Consider the following 8018-nt stretch of genomic DNA (forward strand, 5'->3'; position numbering starts at 1 on the left):
TGTCTTTGGGGATAAATAGGCTGGGTAGAATTAAGCTGGAGGCAAACAATACATTTTTAAGATACATGAAAGTGGTTTCAGAGAGGATTTGCTCCTCGTGTTATACACATTTCTTTTGTCCCACTGGTATTCTTTGCTAAGCAGACTGCAAGCAATGCAAATCCTTACCAATCATGTTTACCAGAGGTTCAGGCTGTGGGCAATCATTCTTCTTTCACAGGGCCAGCTCCAGGTATGTGGGTAGCAAGGTGACCTCGGTGTCCCTTCTCTTCCTGTGGCAGGAGACATCAAATTAATTTATTTTAAGTGGGCCAGCAGCAGCAACAGCACTATTCCAGCAAACAGCAACTGCCTGCAATCCTCCCTTCCATACAATGCCCCATTTTTGTTTCTGTTGCTGGCAGAGGCGTATCTAGGGAAAACAGCGCCTAGGGCAAGCACTGAAATTGTGCCCCCTGTCCAAACATTTGACACCCATATTTCAGATAACTTTACCATATCAGCTCAAAAATACAAGTCAAGCTAGTTAATCTTTTAATATCAAAAACTATTTAGTTGTGGATGTAGCCAGACCAAAAAGTGCTGGAAAACTACAAATTTCAGTATGGTGGGGCTCATGAAATACCCTCCTATGTGGAGGTGTACTTGGAAAACTAATGTCTAATTCTCTACTATGCATTGTAGTATCACTATTGCATAAGTTTTAAAAATAAATTGAGAATTTGGCTTTTCCCAGATACTCTGAAAATAATTAAAGGATATGCAGAGTAAACTGTGTCACTGCCTGGAATATATTCTAATATTCCAGAAAGACAGTTAAAATGAGAGAAAGAGAGCAAGAAACTCCCAGTGGGCCTTAATACTAAGGATTTCACACTGATTCAAAGACAAACTCACCATTAATAGCCATATTATTAAGACATCACATTTAACTCACTTATCACAAGAAGCAAAGTAAGAGCAAATGAATACAATCCTAGCTCATAAGCTTCAGCTATTATTCACAAGCCCTGATTGTCTGTACATAGTGCCAAACTGAATATGTGTACAGTGACTTATATTATATTAAATTAAAAAAAAATACCTATAGCCCCTTCGGGAGCTTCCTAAAAGCTGTGGGGTGGGTCTGAAAAGGTTCCCCCTCTGCTCATTGGCCTCTAGGGCTTTGCAGGGACCATTTGAGCATGTGCAGTGGCCATATATATATATATATATATATATATAGAGAGAGAGAGAGAGAGAGAGAGAGAGAGAGAGAGAGAGAGAGAGATAGCCACTGAAAATAAAATGGCTGCCATGCATGCTCAAATGGCCTCTGTGAGGCATGGCATGGCCTAGGGCCTCACAGAGACCATCTGAGCATGCACAGTGACCATTTTGTTTTCGGTGGCCATTGTTTTTTAAAATTTTAATTTAAAAAAATGGCGCCCCCTTCAAGTGGCGCCCGGGGCACGTGCCCTGCCTGCCCTACCCTAGATATGCCCCTGGTTGCTGGCCCACTAAGAATTAAAAAAACCAACACCCCACTTTGGCAGCCATGGTGAGGTGAAGGGAGGGTACCCAGGCAGTGGCCACTGGCTGCTGGCTAGTCTCAATCCTCTCCGGAAGGCTAGGGTACTAGAAGGCTCTGGGCCCTGGGCAGCTGCCCAAGGGTGCCTTGTGCTAGTGCTGACCCTGCTTTTTTAAACTACCACTAGCAATCTAATCTAGTTACCTATGTGGAAATGTTGCTGTAAACTGTCCAGCCAGTAGGTGGCACTAGCATTTGCTAGTAGTGATCGTAATTGGAGGCAGAGTCTCTTCCTACTTCCTGTTGAACTTGTCTCTTCCTGTAAGTAACTCAATAAAGTAGTCTTAGCCTATAATGGCTATTGGCTACCTTCTTCTGAACTCTCATGACATGGTTTCAGAAGTCTGTTTGAATCCACCAGACCTAGAAAATGGTTTACTTTCTTTCACCAGAAGCATTCAGCTTTGACAATCCTGTTGCCTGGCCAAAATGGAAAGAAAGATTTGCTTCCTTCAGACTAGCTACAAAGCTCCACAAAGAAGAAGGCATTGTGTAAGTAAGTTCCCTTCTTTATGCCATGGGCAAGGAAGCAAACAGCATCTATAAATCCTTTACCTTTGCTGAAGAGGGTCAAAAGAATGACTGCAAAGCTGTCTTGGCTAAATTTGATGCCAATTTCATTCCAAAATGGAATGTGCTCTATGAGAGGGCTTGCTTTTATCAAAGGACACAGCAGTCTGGGGTAAATGTTGAGTCATTGGTTAGAGGGCTGTATGAACTCTGAGCACTGTGATTTTGCAGACAGGAAGCGAGAACATCTCAGAGACAGGCTTGTCCTTGGAATTTTGGATAAAAGGCAAATGTAACTCACAGGAAAATCTAACTCTTCATAAAGCCATTGAAATGGCAAGGCAATTGGAGTTAATAAAAGCACAGTGCAGGGCGCAGAGGAAACCTGAAACCAGTTTGCAAGAAATAGCCCTTTCTCCACATAACACTAACAGCAGAAAGAGCAGCTCCATTGAAAATGAAAATTTTAAGTCTGTAGCTGCAAGAGCTTAGCAAAAGAAACCTCAAGCAAAGCAGTCCAGCCATTTCAAAAGCACACTGTAGCAAAAAGGCATACACTCCCAGTCTGCATGCATAAGTTGTGGGAGGATGCACAACATTAGAGAAATTTGTCCTGCTAGAGGAGCTTAGTGCAATAAATGTTTTAAAATAGGGCACTTTGCAATTGCATGTCATACACAGATGGTACAAGAAGTTACCACAGAAGTGGAGGATCAGTTTTTGTTAGGCTCAATTTTTTGCAAAGACTCTGAACTTGCATGGAGGATTGATTGAATGATTAATGGCAAGACTGTACATTTCAAAATAGATTCAGGTGCAGATGTCTCAGTTATCTCAGAGGAGACCTGTGTTAGCCTCCAGGATCATCCGCCACTACACAAAGCAGAGACTGTTCTGCAGTGCACAGCCCAGGCCAGGAGGTCCCTTAGACTGTATTCGGCACTTTATAACACAAACCAGTCATAAAGGCAAACAATATGAGTTTTCCGTGTATGTGATTAGAGTCCATGGCCTGGACAATCTAGCAGTCTCATCTAGTTACCCATCTCCAACTTCCAGCTGCTCTTTTGGGGCAGCTTTGCCTACTCTTTTTGACATCTTTCTTCTAGGGATGTCAACTTTTTTGTGGCAGGGCACAAAAAGAAGATTGAACGTTCGTTCATTGAACAATAGAACATTTGCATAACATCTAACAGAAAAGCAGCAGGTGAACATTCTTGCATGGCAAAAGGTTCTGCTGTTGAATTGCTGCTTGTAATGTGATGGCAGTTTTGCACTAGTTGTAGTTTTTGACCCTTTATCAAGGGTAGTCCTCTAAAACGTGCATTACAGTAATAAAGATTGGAGTTTAGAAAACTGTTACTGATGCTAGAATAGTGTTACTGATCCCCCAAATCCCACCTTTTAAATAAGGCCATATTTGCTGGATCAGGCAGTTAGTAAAACACCTCTTTTGTGGTGTGTGACCTTCTGTACATCCAAGAGCAGACCAAAATCAAAATTACACATAGACTACAGACCTGGTCTCTTAGAACTGGACAATCTACTTCAATATATGCACCCAGGAACTCACCTCTGGTGAGCAATGATTGCCAAGCAACATCACTTCTGTCTTGTTTGGACTCTTTATCTTAAAATTGAGAGGGCTATGTGGTGTTCTGACTCCTTCTATAGTGTTGTGAATATAATCCCCATTCCCTCTGTATATGAGAACCCTTCCCCGACTCCATCATGAAATACTATCAAAATTGTACAACAGTTCCCTGGAGAGTCAAGAATCCTGTTTAACAAATATAATTGAAAGGGTTTTTTCTGGGGGGGGGGTAAATTAGTGTGTGAGTAAGGGGGGAGGGGGAGAAAGAGAGAGGTATGACATTCTGCAGTCTGTAGTGGCAAATATGGTGCCTACCTTGAATGAGTACTGCAGATGAGACAACTATCCTGAAATAATATTACATCTATATTTGGCACATGGGGGGGGGGAGGGTGTATCTGAAATTGTAGCCTTGATGACACCCCCCCATGCTATATGCTCATATGGGTGGCTGGCTTCTGTGCTGCCACTCACTGAAGCACATCAGAATGCTTCATATTTCTAGTGGTTAGAGCTCTGATGCTTCAGTTCCTTTTTGACTGCTGCATTAGCAGGACCAGGCGGAACTTTGCTCCTTTTGGAGACTTTTTATCTATGGAAAAATACAGTGAGAACATTCAGCATTATATTTCAGACTTTGTGGGTAGTTCCTTTTAGAACTTTCTGTCTTGTTTTCTTGCTATTGGACTCTAAAAAGGCCAGTCACTCAATCAATATTTATAGTTCACTCCTCCAGTGCAATACTGCTTGGTACAGTTCACAAAATTAGACTCAGGGCAGCTCAAAATTTAGGCTGGGGCAGCTCACAATTTTTAAAGGTATATTAGGATTTACACCTTTAAAATGTCTAAATCCTGTGAAGCAAAGATCCCCTCAATGGATGGTCATGATCTTTGTTTGCTTCTTTGGAGGCCCACCTCCGGATGCCCTGCCGAATGAGGGGAGGCAGGTGGCTACCTGGGAGAGGGCCTTTTTGGTGGTTGCACCCCGTTTATGGAATAGCCTCCCCATGACTTCTTCACTTTGCTCTTTTAGATGCCAGGTGAAGACCTTTTGTTCACCCAGGCCTTTTAAACTTTGGTTTTCAATTTGATCTGATTTTTAACTAATTTTAAAATGAATTTTAAGCTGTTTTGTATCATATTTTGTATTTTCTTTTTTTCTTTTGTCTGTTATGATTTAATGTGTTATGTGTTTTTATTGTATGTTTTAATTCTCTGTTGTGAGCCACCCAGAGAACAATTTATTATGAGGCGGCTAACAAAGTTTATTACTATTATTTATGATGGTGATGATGATGATGCCTGGGAGAGGATCACATGGTTAATTCCTGCAGTGACTACTTTCACTATTGACCTTCAGTACCATCACATCATCATTGGCATTTTAGAAGCCCCACGGCTCCATCAGTGAGGGGTAGGGAAATCCAATCCCATGCTGGATGTGATGCGAGACTTATGCAACCCTATTCCCCTACTTCATTATTGGTGGCTGTCACATCAGCTAGGAGAGTTGGTGAACTCAGCATTTGATTTGCCCTTTCTTCAATTGTGCTCCCTACCATTTCTCCACAACCAGAGTCCAAGGTAAACAGACAACTGCACACTCTGGATATGCAAGGGGGCTGGTATTTTATCTGGACAGGGCTAAGCAGACAAGGCCTTACTGATCTACTAAGGAATGAACAAGGGTGAGGGAATGTCTAAGCAGAGACTTTCACACTGGATTGTTGATGAAACAGACAGCCAATCAAGCTACAAATCCGCTTTGAAGATAAAGGCTTCGGTGGTGGGCAGCAGTGGTGGGTCCACTGTAACCAGTTTGTTATGGTCCTCTGCATTTATTATGCAGTGTGCATTGGATGACTTATTAGCAGCTGCACCCTTTGGACAAGGGGCATCTAAACAGAATAGGGAACTACCCTTCCTCTATGTAACTAGTCCCCTGTTAATGCTAACTAGTCCCCTGTTGATATGAATGCACAAAGGACTACAACAAAGATATATGAGTTACTGCCTATAAAAGCAATGATCTCTGTGTGCGGCTTGTGCTTTCATATAACCCACCCACTGACCCCAGTGCAGGTGACTGACATTTACCTTTGTTCTCATTTACCTTTCACAGATCCTTAGTGCTTCAGGTGATTGTTGGGCTAGGGGCAGCTGTCCAGGTCCTGAGGAGCTAGTGCTCTTTCCTTTATGGCCATGCTGCCCATGTGAGGGCAATGTCAGAGAGTCTCAAGGAGCTAGATAAATTTAAGAATATAAGAACATAAGAACAGCCCTGCTGGATCAGGCCCAAGGCCCATCTAGTCCAGCATCCTGTTTCACACAGTGGCCTACCAGAGGCTGCTGGAAGCCACAGGCAGGAGTTGAGGGCGTGCCCTTTCTCCTGCCATTACTCTCCTGCAACTGGGACTCAGAGGCATCCTGCCTTTGAGGCTGGAGATGGCCTTTAGCCTTCTAACTAGTAGCCGATGATAGACCTCTCCTCCATGAAGTTATCCAAACCCTTCTTAAAGCCATCCAGGTTGTTGGCTGTCACCACATCTCATGGCAGAGAATTCTACAAGTTGATTATGCATTGTGTGAAAAAGTACTTCCGTTTGATGGTCCTAGATTTCCTGGCAATCAGTTTCATGGGATGACCCCTGGTTCTAGTGTTATGTGAGAGGGAGAAGAATTTCTCTCTATCCACTTTCTCCGCACCATGCATGATTTTATAGACCTCTATCATATCTCCCCGCAGCTGTCTGAAATTTCCTGAAGGAAATAAAGTTCTTGAAGGACACTGACTGCACAGGCACAATCCCACTAATCTGAATGCATGACGGCAACTCAGAGATAATTACTTACAGGGAAGCAATACATTTTCCCCAGGCAATTCCTCATCTCACTGAGAAGATCAGACCTACTTTGTTTCAGCAAGCTTGTGCTGTTTATCTTCAGACCAGACCCTGGGATGCTCATTGATGCAGAGACTGAAGATAATGGCACAAATCAGAAAGGACTGGGAAGAAGGCTATCTGTATGGTATACCTGTAGCATGAAGAATATACAACCACATACCTTATAGTAAAGGCTTTTCCTATGGTGAGATTAGCACTATGTTTTGAAAACCATAATATGTGAAGCAGCCCTAAAATTGCTCCAGGATTGTACACATGTGTGTTGGTGGTCTCATGTTGCCCATTGTCCATTTAGCAGGAGTGCTTTTAGTTGTATTTAGCAGGCACCACAAGATGGTGCTGTAACACACCATCTAACCATGAAGCATCAAGACTGTTGAAAAAAGCGCAGCATTTTTATTTTTAATTTTTATGTCTTATAATTTTGGAATATTTTGTAAAAAAATACAATAGATTTTACAAATATTCTGTTTAAAAAAGACAAAGAATTGACCTTCTTTTTAATCATAAAAATGCATAACTTAAAAAAACCCAAAACCTTCCCAGAACTTTTGTGGTACAAAGCACTAAAAGTCTAATATTTTTATTGTGGTATAAGCTTGGATCAAATAATTCAATCCTCTTGCAGCAAAATGGAACATGATAGATACACTATCATGTGTTCTTATATGCTTAAAAAAATTAAAAAGTAACACAAAACTATATTTAAGAGTGTTTAACAAAGGAACCCTTACCTGAGATAACTCTAGTGCTTCAGCAGTTGTAGTTTGTCCATTGACCCATTTTAAAAAACGGTCTTCATTATACACCTTCCATAACTGAGCAAAATGAAGCTACAGAAATTGAAGCATCACTGCAGCTACTAATTTCATTGTACAACTTTAATCACAACCACAGTTACAGTTATCTTAATTTTGGTAGAACATGGATTTTAGAACAGGGGAGACAAATGCAAAAGGGTGTGTGTGTGTGTGTGTGTTTACAGCTTATGACTAATACACATTTTAAAAAAGCAAGTTGGAAGTTCAGCACAAGCTACTGAAAAGGAACCCATTGCCAATGTGCAAGCAATTTTTCTCCCAAGCTTCCCTGTCAACAGCTTGAAGGAGCTTCAATGTAGCAGCTGATGGATGTAAAGGCCATAACATGTGAACAGATTGCAAGGTATCCTTCTGATCATTTAAGGGAGATCTGTCATTCTTTAACAATTAAGAAGTTCTAAATATACACTTGACTTTCAGTGGACTGCAGAGCTTCTGCTTATGGTTTTGGTTTTGAAAAAAGTCCACCAAGCAAGAGTGATTAGCCCCACTCAACTATAGATCAGTCCTAAGGATATCAGAACAGCCCTGCTGGCTCAGGCCCAAGGCCTGAGTTGAGGGCATGGCTTCACTCCTGCTCTTACTCCCTTGCAACTGGCACTCAGAGCCATCCTG

Source organism: Hemicordylus capensis, chromosome 3, assembly GCF_027244095.1.
Source record: "Hemicordylus capensis ecotype Gifberg chromosome 3, rHemCap1.1.pri, whole genome shotgun sequence".
Lineage (NCBI taxonomy): Eukaryota > Metazoa > Chordata > Lepidosauria > Squamata > Cordylidae > Hemicordylus > Hemicordylus capensis.